Below are 13,366 nucleotides of genomic sequence, written 5' to 3'. Positions count from 1 at the left end.
CTAAAGAACACTCCATAGTGCCACCAGAAAATTTGTTGTAGCTGGGGAGTCTTAAAGAATACAGGATTTAGGCTGGGCAAATCCAGGCTGGAATCCTGTTTCCCCGACATACTTGTATGACATACTTGTATAACTTATAAATAAGTTATAAACTTTCTAAGTTTTCTAAACTACAAAGCAAGGATAATTGCAAGAATTGATTCTAATATTGTGGATTCAGCATTCAAAACCATAACTTACACAAATTATTAAAAGTACTATATATTATATTATGTATATTATAGAAATTCATAGAAATAATTTAGAAATTCATCTAAAAGAACACAATAAGAGATAGACATTTTTCAGGATGACTCAGTTTAATTCTTTTTCCGCTTTCTGCTCTCAGCAGAAATATAGCAGTGTGATTCATAAAAAATAGTATTATGAGGGGTTAGCTTTCAAGTGAAGTCCTAGCAATCCACTTCTTGGTTTAACTGATTATTTAATTCATTGATTTAGCACCAACCATATGTCAAGCACTGTACTAGATGCTGTTGAAAGTCCTTCCCTTCCTTCCTACCTTAGTTACTCTCAGACATCCTTTATAATTCTAGTATTTGTCAGCCCAATCAAGGTCCACTGTAGTAGCCCAACCCTGGATGAATGATGATTATTTATTTAAATAAAGTAATTTGACACGTCCAGAAATATATTTTTGGTATACAGCAAATAACCCCTGCTATATTTTGTGCAGGTTAAATAATTTCTATTCCTTTACCCTTAAGGAGCCTCTTCATATGTCAAGTATTTCTGCAGACAGTTCTTCAGCATTTCCCCACTCTTCGAAAGCACAGAAATGGAACACAATATTCTGGCTCTATGAAGCAGTAATTTCATACTATGTGTAGGTTATATGATATATTTCTGCGTCTAAATGACAATGTCATGTAGAAAAACTGACTAAAAATAACAGTAGAGGGAATTCCCTGGCTGTCCAGTGGTTAGGACTCAGGGCTTTCACTGTGGTGGCCGGGGTTCAATCCCCAGTCAGGGAACTAATATCCCCCAAGCTGTGCAGCGTGGCCAAAAAAAAAAAAAAAAAAAAAAAAAATTACATTAAATAAATAAATAAATAGTGGTATATATACATTAAAAAAAGTAGAATAGATAAAACACAAAATTATTCTAACCATAACAAAATAAAACTCCATTAAAAAATAAATCAAACAAGAAAAATATGCTACTACTATTAATGACTACCCTGCAATCTCCAGACTCTTTCTTCTTTGACTTCTTTGACCTTGACTTATCCTGACTCTGCTCCTTCAGACTTTCCTCCTTTGTCCTCCTCTAGCCAGTCAGGCCTGCAAACCTCCACTCTTCATTTTGCTGTACTCAATCTCTTGGCATGCATTTCCATTCTTGAGGGTTCAGTTCTCAATTCAAAGATGAATCTCCTCAGAATCTATCATCATTAGTCAAAAATGTCAACCCATGTATAGGACAGCTTCACCTGGATGCCCTCTCTTTAGTCCAAACCTAAATGCAACTTGACTTCCTGCTGTGCCTCTCTCTGAATCAACACCCTTTCCAAATTAATAGGCCATAATCAAAACCTTAATCATTTTCCCCTTTGATTCCTACTCAACTGTGATAAACAGTCTTACTGCCCTTTCTTACCTGTGCCTACAAAAGTGACTGGCATGGAGTAAGAATTACAGAAGTGTTTGCTAAATCAGTGAATGAATGAATGAATGAATGAGTGACAATAACTCTGTGAAGCATGCATGGGAGCCAGTAGCATCTCCATCGTACAGAAAAAGATCCAGAGGCTCAGAGAAGCTGAGTCACTTTCCCAAGGTAACTCAGCTGATATTGGCAGACAGGATTATTTCACAGTCTCTGGCTCTTGAACAAGAGTGTTTTCTTTGCCTTCCTAAGACCTCTTTTTCTTCTCCATATTTGCTCTTCTGCAATATCTAGTTATTGATAGGTTTGCTGTCTCTTTCTCACACTAGTCCAGACCCTCAGCACGTGGAGTCATGTTTAAAGCTATGGCCTCCTAGACAGAGTTGCTTACTGTGGTCTGGCTTCCACTGGTCTATTCTGAACCCAACAGCCGTGTCTCACCACCCATCTTTACTTACTCTCCTTCATCTTCTCCTTGACCTTTTTACAATATCCTATTCTCTTCACTGCTACTTCCTTCTTGAATTTCTCTGATCTGGTTATAAACTCTCTTACTGCTCCTTTGCTGTTTTCTTTATAGTTATTCTACTTCTTCCCATTCTCCTACAATATATTCTCACCTTGGTTTATTCCTTGGTCTTCTGTCCTTTTTCTAGATTCTCTTTTTGAGAGAGCTCGTATCTTCTCAAACTTCTAAGCTAATAGCTCCAAAATCCCTACCTTCCTAAGTTCCATCCAGTATTTCCAACCACCATTTACCTGTGCTGCCACAGCTGGGATCCAACCGAACTTAACTTCTGTCCCAAGTCTGTTTCCCCACCTCAACCTCCCTACCACTTTTTGTGCCACTCCAATTTTACTAACCACATAGAACACAACTCACAGTGTCATTACTGATTCTTCCCTATTCCCTTTGTAACTCCATAGATTGTCTTAAGGTCCTCCATAATCTGGCTGCACTAACCTGTCTTACCTGGACCTGCACTGTTCCCTAGCACAGGTGCCCTTCTATAGCCAGCCTGGTACAGCCACCCTGGATGCCCAGACCTTGGTCATCCTGGATCCCGTAAGATTAAATGCCCATTCCCACTTTCTCAGGCTTTCCAGATCCTGCTAGCCTCTAGGTTATTTTGGGAACCAGTTTTCCAGTCCTATTTTCATTCTCATATCCACTTCTTTCTCCCTTCCCTCATTACATATTTCAATTATTTGAAGTACTTACCACATAGCAAATAGTCAAGGAATGGTGACTTTGTTTTTGTTAATGGCAATAATAATAACAAATATATTTCTGTCTTAATTCCTCAGTGAAAGACTCCTTAAACACTTCTGCTTTTTCCTACCCCCTGGACCATTAATAAATACTCTTCTTTTTCCTGTTCCAAACCAGTCTCAGCACAGCTAAAAGGAAAGTAAGACAAAGCCACAGGAGCTGTAATTAAGCTCTTAGTTTATTTCTATGCTATTGTGAAATTTCAGGCTTAAAATGAAATGGTAAAAAAAACCCAGTAGCTTAAAAGTTAGCAAAGGTTAGAATGATTTTGAAATTTCAGGATTAAAAAAAATGTAGTGTCTATATAGCACCATTTTATCTTCTTTTTGACTCCAACATTTCCATATTCTCTTTTGGGGAATTCCCAGAGTCCTTCTTTGCCCTGAATGTAAGAATTCCAAATGATACTTAACTATTTTTGAAAGATCTATATGATTAACCTACAGGGAATCGACACACTGGATGCAAGAAATTTGCCATATTTGCGTGAAGGTCTTTGAGAAAAGTTAAAATACAACAGGTAAAGTAATTACTACAGTGCGTTAGTAACAGAAAATATAAAGCAGCTACTTGACAATTAACCAACAATATATCTCAGAAAGGATCTTAGATTCGTAAAGAAGAACCGGATAAGAACAGCTCCAACATACGCAATCTACAAAGCACATAATCTGAATATATGAAACTTGACTCTCAGCATGATGCAAAATAGGTATAATCCCTCCTAAAATTATTTTCCTCCTCTTATTAGTCAAACGAAACTCCAGATTAACAAAGGCTCAATAAATTAATGCTTGTATACACATCCAAATTATTTTCAAAGGTGGAAAATGCAAATTCATAAGTGACTTAGTTGTATTTAGAGTACTTTAGAATCAGGGATCATTTTGTTGTTTATTTGATTGCAAATATCTGTAAAAAGGTATGGCGTATTTTAAATCTTAGGTTCAATAATATTTAAAGCTAATTGAATTTTTATAATAGAAAAAAATCGGTAACAACCATCATAACTCATTTGCAAGCAAGAAAATTAGTTTCCCTGACCGGGAATCGAACCCGGGCCGCGGCGGTGAGAGCGCCGAATCCTAACCACTAGACCACCAGGGAACTTAGTGGCTTTTTTCTCTCAGTTTATTTGTGTCTTTAGAAATCGCCACGTAAACCTGGCCAATAGAAAAAAAGATTGTTGCCTCTAAGCCCCGCCCACTTCGTTCCTGTTTTGGGTTTCTGTAGGTTTGCAATGTTTCAAGATAAAAAGTTGAGGAAAAAAGAAATAGATATTTCTAGGAAATAAAAAATAAAATTAAAATAGCATAGACAATTTCTAGGAGGATAAGGGAGAAACTGTTGACACTGGTTAACTCTAGGAAGAAGAAATGAAGAATTTCTTCACTTGCCTAAACCCGGCAAACGCTCTGCGCTCTCAGGCGATCTCCGCGGCGGCTCCTAAGGGGAAAGGCTGGATCCTCCAAATCGAATCCTCTTCCGACTGCCGTGCTGGAAAAGACGTCCTGGGATTTCATCCTAATTATGTAACATGTAAATATCTATACCTAGACAATGTTAAAGTACTGTCCAGAACCTTGCAATTTGCTTTATCATTTTCTCAATCATGTAGCTGCTCTTTCTAAATCTAACCTCTTTCTCTGTGTATGTCTTTCTGTCTTTCCCTCTCACGCAGATGTTAAATCCCACTAAACATTTTACTAAATCTAACGGTAAGATTGCCACGGGCGGAGAGCGTTTCCCGGTGTAGAGCTTGGCACAGAGCAGATGCTCTGTAAGTGTGGGAAATGAAGGGACTCGTGGCCTTTAGGACGCGACTACTTAATTTACTTATTTGAGAGTCAGATTAACGAAGCGGGGAGGGCTGTGGGCAATTTGCTTAGTGAAGAACCAGGGCATCTGCACCCGGATCGGAGTAAAACGTTAAAATGCACTGTTTCCATTATCCTCCTGTTTTTCAAACTGTTATTATCTGGGCAAGTGCTTCCTTTCTCCGCATTATGTATGAGAAACGGCCAGGAAATGATGCAATTACCAAAGGAGTCAAGAAACCTTCCAGCCCAGCCTCAGTTCGGAAGCCCTCATGAAATACGAGCAGAAGACAATAGGATGTAACTCAGCTTTGAAAGCGCCAACCGCTACAGTTGGACAAATGTAACCCTAGAGACCCCGCTCCGCTGCAAGATGGAAGGAGGCTTAAGTAAAGCAGCTATAAATTTGTAATGAACTTGCGCACAACCTCCGGCGCCATTGTGAATTACAGCCTTCGTCCATCACCTAGAATTTAGGTGAGCCTGAACTAGAATTTTTTTTCTTGTTTTCAGCAACTCAGAAATGGAGTTTAGATTACTGATAAAACTTATCTAAAATTATTTAATAATATGCAAACAGGAAGATTAAAATGACTTATTAAGACTAATAAGTAAAGACGGAAACATCACCAGAAGAAATTGCTAAACAATTACTATATTTTAGATGGGACCCACACCCCTTTCCTATATCAAGGAATTTTTAGGAAATCGAGTGCAGTAGGTGGAGCTTCTACCTCTCAACTGGGGGTTTTCAGAGCTTAGCATGAAAGAGCATCTGGTTTTGAATTAAAAGATAAAGTAGATATTACTTTTAGAATAATTTAAATTTGTTTTAATAGGTTTAGTCACAGACTTGTACAAGAGGTACGAAAGGGAACAGCGAGAACCATCACTCTTTTATCACTCTTCATTTCTTCTTCCCAGAGTTGACCAGTTTCTTCTGTATCCTCCTAGAAATTGTCTATGCTATTTTAAATTTTATTTTATTTTTTTATTTCCTAGAAATATCTATTTCCTTTTTTCCCAACTTTTTATCTTGAAACATTCCAAACCTACAGAAAACTCCAAGTATAGAACAATGAACACACATACACCCTTCATCTAGACCTGTGCTAATTTAGTAGTACCAGCATCCACCGTGTGACTTTTGTGCACTGAAATGTGGCTAGTAAGAGTTTAGGTGTTCTATAAGTGTTGCATGCATACTGGATTTTTAAGCCTTAGTATGGAAAAAAAAGAATGTAAAATATCTCATTAATAATTTTTACATTGAGTAAATTTTAAATGCTAATTGAATATGAGTTAAAATATTAAAATTAATTTCACTTTCTTTTTTTGTTTTTAACCTAGCTACTAGAATATTTAAAATTATTGATATATATATATATATATATATATGGCTTGCATTATATTTCTATTTTATAGTACTAAACTAGATTCACCAGTTGTCAATATTTTGCCATATTTGCTTTCTCTTGATCTTTTTTCTGAACCATTTGAGGTTAGTTGCAGACACCATGATACTTTACTTCGAAAAACTATACCATATATTTCCTAAGAACAAGCAATACAATTATCACACTTAGGAAATTTAAATTTAGTACAGTATTATTTATGATACAGTTCATAGTCAAATTTTTCAATTGTCCTAACACCTTTTATACTTTTTCAGTTTTATCCAGGATCCATTCAAGGATTATACATTGCATTTAATTGCCAAGTTTCTGTAGTCTCCTTTCTTTAATCTGAAACAATTACCCAATTTTTTTTTTTTTTACAGCATTGAATAGTGGAGGACATTTACTTCAGAAAGTCCCTCAATTTAGACAAATATTTCTTTTGTCAGGAAAACTACCTTAAGTGATATGTCCTTCTCAGTGCATTATATCATAATTCGAATAATGCTGATGTATTGTGTTATCTCTAATGGTAAATGTGGTAGGCAGAATAATGGCTCCCACAGAGATTGTACCTGTCCTAATCTCCAGAATATATAAATATTACTTCACGTGGCAGTAGGAATTTTGCAGATGTGTTTAAATTAAGGATTTTGAGAGAGAGATTATCCTGGATTATCTGGGTGGGCCAGAAATCATCACACGGGTCCTTTTCAGTCAAGGAGGGAGACTGGAGAGTTGGAGTCCCAGTGATGTGATCCCAGGAAGACTCTACCAGCCTTTAACTGGCTTTGAAGATGGAGGAAGGGGACCATGAGCTAAGGAATGCAAGGGGCCTCTAGAAACTGAAAAAGGCAAGGAAAATGTTCTCTTCAGCGCCTCCAGAAAGAAAGCAGCTCTGCCAACACCTAGATTCTGACCCATGTCAGAATTCTGGACTACAGAACCGTAAGATAATAAATTTGTGCTGTTGTAAGCCACTAAGTTTGTGGTGATTTTTTTACAGCACCAATAGGAAACAAACAGAGTAAGTCTGATCGTTTGGTGAAGGTGTCTGCCATATTCCTCCATTGCAAAGTTACCCTTTACACTTGTAATTAACAAATATCAAAAAAAAAAAAAAAAAAAAAGGCAAATATCACCCATGGAAGTAATACTTTGAAAATGTATGAATTTTCTGTTCCTCCACAAAGTTTCATCCAATGGTTTTAGCATCCACCGATGATGCTTGCCTGAATCAATTACTACTATGTTGACTGCAAAACGGTGTTATTTTATCATTCACATGTAAAGAACTTTCCTTTCTGTCCTCCCTCTTTTTATTCTTTATTTAATTTTAAAATATCAGTTTGGACTCATATTCTTTTTTTATTTTTGTGGTTTTAGTCAATGTGTTATAATCTACTGCTGTCATTATTAATACTTAAATTGTTCCAAATATGGCCAGAAGGAGTCCCTTTAAGCTGGCTCCTGTATTCTTTTGACATGTCCCTATAAATTTTTGAGCATTTCTTTACTTTCTAGCATAAGATGGTGCAGGCACACCCTCTACTTTATAAACTGATTTATGGAGAATTAACATCTTTATGCATGTATCTTTTCTCTTTTAATTTCCTTGTGTAAAATTTTACATGAGAAGGGGCATTACTCTACATACTCTTCTGTAACCTTTTTTTAAATTAATTTCTTTTGAAGCATGTCCATTCTTTACATAAAGAGTTTTTTCATTATTTCTGATAACTGCATGATATTCCACTGTATAGAGATTTTATTAAAGTAGTTTTATATCATTGGTCATTTAGATTATTTTCAATTTTTTGCTGTTACCAAAGTACAACAAATAACCTTGGTGCCACATAATTGGCATTTAGTTTTTATTAACTGACCCACAAATGACTTACCTTATGGACTGCCAATTTCTGACTTGAAAATGTTATATATTGGAAGAAAAATCATGGCATCCAATTCAAATTCAGTTCTAGTTATAATTTATGGGCAATTTAATTTTTCAATTTGATTTCAACCTCACTCAGCTATTCTTCTTCTGTTCATTAATTTGTTCATTTGCTGAACAAATATTTATTGACTGTCTATTATATGTAAGTCACTATGTTAGGCACAGGATGCCTGATCTTGAAGTTTAGTCTGGCAGGGTTCAAGTAAACAAGCAATTACAGTTAGTAGAGTAGTGGATAGTAAAAGAAACGTTTGACTATACTTCAATTTAATAAGTTCATTTAATACATTAAAAACATGTTAGTTATCGCACATACTTTGCTGATAGGAATGTAAAGTGTACAGCCACTCTGGAAAATAGTTTGGCAGTTTCTTATAAAACTAATTATGCACCCATCAATTGTACCCTTAGGCATTTATACCAGAAAAATGAAAATTTATGTTCACATAAAATCTGCACATGAATGTTTATAGTAGCTTTATTCATAATAGCCTAAAACTGGAAACAATGGAAACATCCTTTAGTGGGTGAATGGTTAAACTGTGGTACACCCATACCATGGAATATTTATCAAAAAAAAGAACAAACTATTGATACATATAACAACTTGGATAGATCCCAAGGGAATTATGCTGAATTAAAAAAAAAAGCCAATCCAAAAGGTTATACACTGTATGATTCCATTTATTTAGAATTTTTAAAATGATAGAGATGAGAACATATTAGTGATTGACAGGAATTAGATGGGGTGGGGAGGAGGATGGAGGTGACTGTAAAAGGGTAGGTGTGGTACCTTTGTAGGAGTGATACAGCAGTCCTGTAGCTCGGGGGTCCCCAACCCCCCTGCTAGGAACCGGGCCGCACAGCAGGAGGTGAGCTGCAGGCAGTGGAGCTTCATCGGCCGCTCCCCATTGCCCCGCATCGCTCACATTACCACTGAACCATCCCCTCCCCCACTCCCACCCGGTCCGTGGAAAAATTGCCTTCCATGAAACCGGTCCCTGCTGCCAAAAAGGTTGGGGACCGCTGCTGTAGCTTATTGTGGTGGTGGTAGAAGAATCTATACCGATGATAAAAAATTGCACAGAAACCACACACACACACACACACACACACACACACACACACAGGCAAGAACATGTGTAAAGCTAGTGAAATCTCAATGAGCTCTAAAGATCATACCAATGTCATTTTCTGGTTTTGATATTTACTGTAGTTATGCAAGATGTTATCTTTGGGGGATAACTGGGGGGAAAACCTGGGACTTCCCTGTACATTTTTGCAACTTCTGGTGAATCTCTATTTCCTTCGAAAAACTCGCCTTTCAGCTTATTGCACTGTAATTTTCTTTCACTCAAATTAAGTCCAATAAACAATCACCACTTAACATCACTTTGAGTTTAGGGATTCATTTCAAAATTTTAAATTATATCTTAGCACTGTATCTTAGCACTAGATTATTTAAATAAGTTTTTCAGAAATTATTTAAAAAAAAAAGAATTCTCAAGCTATTGAATAGACTATTTTTAGCAGAAATAAGGCAGCAGAAACTGTCCAAGGGTAGATACTTTTTAATTAACTGTGAATAAAAGAAAAGGACAAATTTTGGGGGGGCTTATTCCAAATAAGCAGCCATAAGTTCTACCTACTAACAGGCACCCAGACAGCAATCCGTTCCTATATATGTCAGTATTTCTTTCTCAATACACTCTGGCAGGCTCTTTCTCTTTTCAAATGACAAGGAGATTTCTACCTCCTCTTTAGACAAGATTTCTCCCTCTTCTTCATAACAAGCCGAGAGAAGCACTGAACCTAGGCCTATCCACAAAAGAACCTATTTACATTCTTCTCAAAACTCAAGATGGTATCTAAGATGTTCTGGACCAATGACCCCAGTTGTGAAAATGAGCTACTGCCTTCAACACTATTAAACAGTGAACTCTATTCTGCCTCTTTAGGTGCAAGATGGCTCCCCACAGACCTCCAAGATGTCATCAGTGTTTCCCTCCCATGGAACTCCTGCGTCTCAACTCGCCTACGTCAGGTGTGTGCAAGGAGGTGTGTTTCTCTTTGTGCTAGGAAAAGCAGGATGGGTTTAACCACTAGAGAATGAACTTTCTTGGTGCTGGTAGATTAAACTCACCAACCAGTATAAAAATCTCCTCTTCAACATCTTTACAGAGAAAACTCCCAAAGCAGTTTCAATTCTTTCTGTAGTTGTGAGCTCATTACTTACCAGGGAGCTTTCATTTTGACAAGGTGTTGCAGCAGTATTTGCCAGTGTTTCTGGAACTCCAGTTTCATGAGAGGTTACCAGTGCTGTGGTTAGAAACAGACATACTAGCCATACTTCATTACAAAACTATTCTTGGATAGATATGTAAGAAAAATACAGAACACATTTACAATAATGGTTGCTGTTGTTTGGTGATGTTCCCAAAGATGCGGAATTCCTACCCACCTCCTCCAGGAAGTCCCTTGGGTGAACACCTGATGCCTGAACTCAGGGATCCAGTTGTCTCCCACTATCCAATTCCTGCCCTGAGGAGCAAAAAAAAGGAGGGCAAGTGACTCTCTTTTTTTCCTTTAAGAGCTGAAGGCCTTTCTGCTTCTCTCTGTCTACCCTCAAAGTCTCATCATACAGGGTTCTTTACCCCAGAAAAAGTGAGATGACAATTCTGCCTAAATTGCCCTAAAATGGCCTCTACCCTTCAACAGAAATAGATCAGTTTTCATTTTTAATAGAGGCCCTCATATCCATAAAATCATTGTAGCATTATAATTTTTCATCAACTCAGCATTTACCAAGCACTTTCTATTAGCTAAGTACAGTGAGGGGTGCTAAGGATACAATTTTTTAAAAAGAAAACCTGTATTATAATAATGTATATTGCTATAAAAATACCTAACTTTTCTTGAAGGTCACGTTCTAGACTTTAGCCTAAGCATCATTCACAGATTATCTCATTTAATCCCTATGTCCACCCTGAAATTTGGTACTATTATCATCCCCCTTTTACAGATACAGAGGTTAAGTAATTTACCCAAGGTCAGCATGTGATGGAGCCTCAGTCTGAAGCCAGAGCCTGAACTCTTAGAGATTACCCTGTTCTTAAGAAGTACACTTTCTAATGAGGTTTGATCTGTAGTGTACTAAGATTTCCCAAATAACTTTATATACTATATCTTATTCTCCCAATTAAAATTTCACCTTCTAGTTAGAGCAGTGCTATCCAGAAGAATTTCTTGCAATAACGGAAATGTTCTATTCCGTGCTGTCCAATAAGTAGTCTCTAGCCACGTGTGGCTCTTTAGCACTTGAAATGTGGCTAGTGAAATGAAAAACTACATTTTAAATTTAATTTAGTTTAAATTTAAATGGCCACATGTGGCTAGAGGGTACTGTATTGGACAGCACAGATCTAGAGGATAAGGAAATGGTTTTATTTCTTTGGATTTCTCTATACAGACAAGGCTTAGGCAAATCAATAAATGCTGAGTTAATGAAAAAGAATAAATGAACAATCAGTAAGGGGGAATTTTCTCCCTCTTTAAACTGTAGAGCAGAAACCTTTATTCTACTGTGACTTTCATTGTAATAAAATGTTATAATAAGCATATGATACAGCCTGCAGTCCTAGAGCAGTTCGTGAAGACGGTAAAGAGGATCCTTAAATTATAAGCAATGTTTTTGAAAGGCTGACAAACCATTTATAATTGATGGTTACTACTTTTAAAACACATAGTTATATCTTTGCCTAATAAAAAAAGATCACTGCTTAATTATTTTCTTGACAAAATCTGGGGTCCATAGAGAGAAAAACAAAAGGGAACTCTTGGTGGTGAAAGGATGGAAACAGTCAAGAATTGCAGCTCAACGGATATTTCATGCAGAAACTACAGTCTAAAGCAGACCTCTTTACAAATGTGAGACTCAGCAACTGCCAAATTCTCTTTAAGTGACTTTGTTTTGTCACTTATTCATCACATATATACATATAGATTCCTATAGTCAATTCGTTCTGAATATGGGGCTAGATATGATGAATAATAATAGGTACTTTTGAAAAGAAACTGGGGCTCTAGATCAAATCAGAGTCTCTGGAAGTAACCAAGTCATGTGCCCTGTGTTTCCTGATCCATACACAATGCAGCTCCTACCCTGCTCCCCACTGGATGTCCACTTTACTTAGAAGAACTCATCTCAAGAAGTCTTAGCAATTTTATCACAGTTTGTACTGCTATGGAACATGTCTCTTCTTTGCCTGTTCTTAAAAAATTCATCTTAGATTTCAAAATCATCAAAGAAGTGTGAGAGCAGCTCACTTTCTCTGGTGATCCCAAGCCATGCTCTTCTGATTCAATGAAATCAGCTCTTTACACCTTAGAAGCCTAATTTTCCCTTGGAAATAATTTGCAGATAGCATAATGAATGCCTAAAGAAAAAAGAGTAAAATACCCAGTTCTTCACATTCAAACCAAAAAGATGTAAACCTGAGGTCCAATTTTATACATGCTCAGTATATCATGGGCGATTAATCCATATTTTGCAAGATAATATAGCATGACCACTTGCAACTGAAATCCCAAAGCCATCACTGTTAAATGCTTCGCTCAGTCTTCCACGAGAGGCTGTTACAGCTTAAGCAGCATCAACAAGTCAGAGGAGGCCGCTATCTAGTGTGCCTGTGTCTGGCCTCTGACACACCAATGTTATCGCACCAGCTGCAGGCTCCACCATGAAGTTTTTTTCTGTGCGTAAGGGTAAAACCTCACGGCCAAATCCTCCTAGTCATCTTGCAGTGCTGGTCACGGGACCGTAGGAGGAACAGCTCCCAGATGGGGATGGGAAGTTCACAGGCACTGCCCAGCAGCTGATGCAAATCTTCCCGACCCAGGCTCTCTCGGGTCTTTGCCAAGAGTCGTCCTGGAGGGCTCAATTGCTACGTCCCTATTGCTGTAATGATAGCAACTTGGCAGCATCCGGGATGCTGTGCCTAGGATGGGAGCGGGAAGAGGGAGGAGATGGTGGGCCCCTTTGAGAAACACAACGCCGGAAAAGACAGAAGGATGAATTTATTGTGACCAGTGGTCTCCGAACTGGAAGGAAACTCAAGGCTTTAAAGCTCGGGGAGACACTCTTTTAACTCCAGCTCTGCTTTCAGAGCCTTATTCCCACGAACAGTGGTGGCCACAGCGAGCCAGCTGTAGGAGATGCAGCCCGGGGAGAGGTAAGAAGACCCTCCCAGGC

At 37.7% G+C, this 13,366-nt stretch overlaps 1 protein-coding gene across 5 annotated transcripts in view; it reads left to right on the top strand.

The window, feature by feature from the left end:
• The first annotated feature begins 2,754 nt into the window (after positions 1-2,754).
• The window catches only part of NCOA7 (nuclear receptor coactivator 7), a 154,366-nt gene continuing 143,754 nt past the window's right edge, over positions 2,755-13,366 (top strand). Inside the window, exons 1-2 of one of the 5 annotated variants that reach the window (XM_082406126.1) lie at positions 2,755-4,483; positions 10,074-10,159. The gene's annotated coding sequence lies outside the window, so the exon portion shown is untranslated. The other 4 variants (XM_082406129.1, XM_082406127.1, XM_082406128.1 and 1 more) reach the window with 4 other exon arrangements.

The sequence above is a fragment of the Balaenoptera borealis genome, assembly GCF_965194805.1.
Source record: "Balaenoptera borealis genome assembly, chromosome: 9".
Lineage (NCBI taxonomy): Eukaryota > Metazoa > Chordata > Mammalia > Artiodactyla > Balaenopteridae > Balaenoptera > Balaenoptera borealis.
The sequence above is the reverse complement of the archived record's forward strand: the minus strand, read 5'-3'. Positions and strand labels throughout refer to the sequence as shown.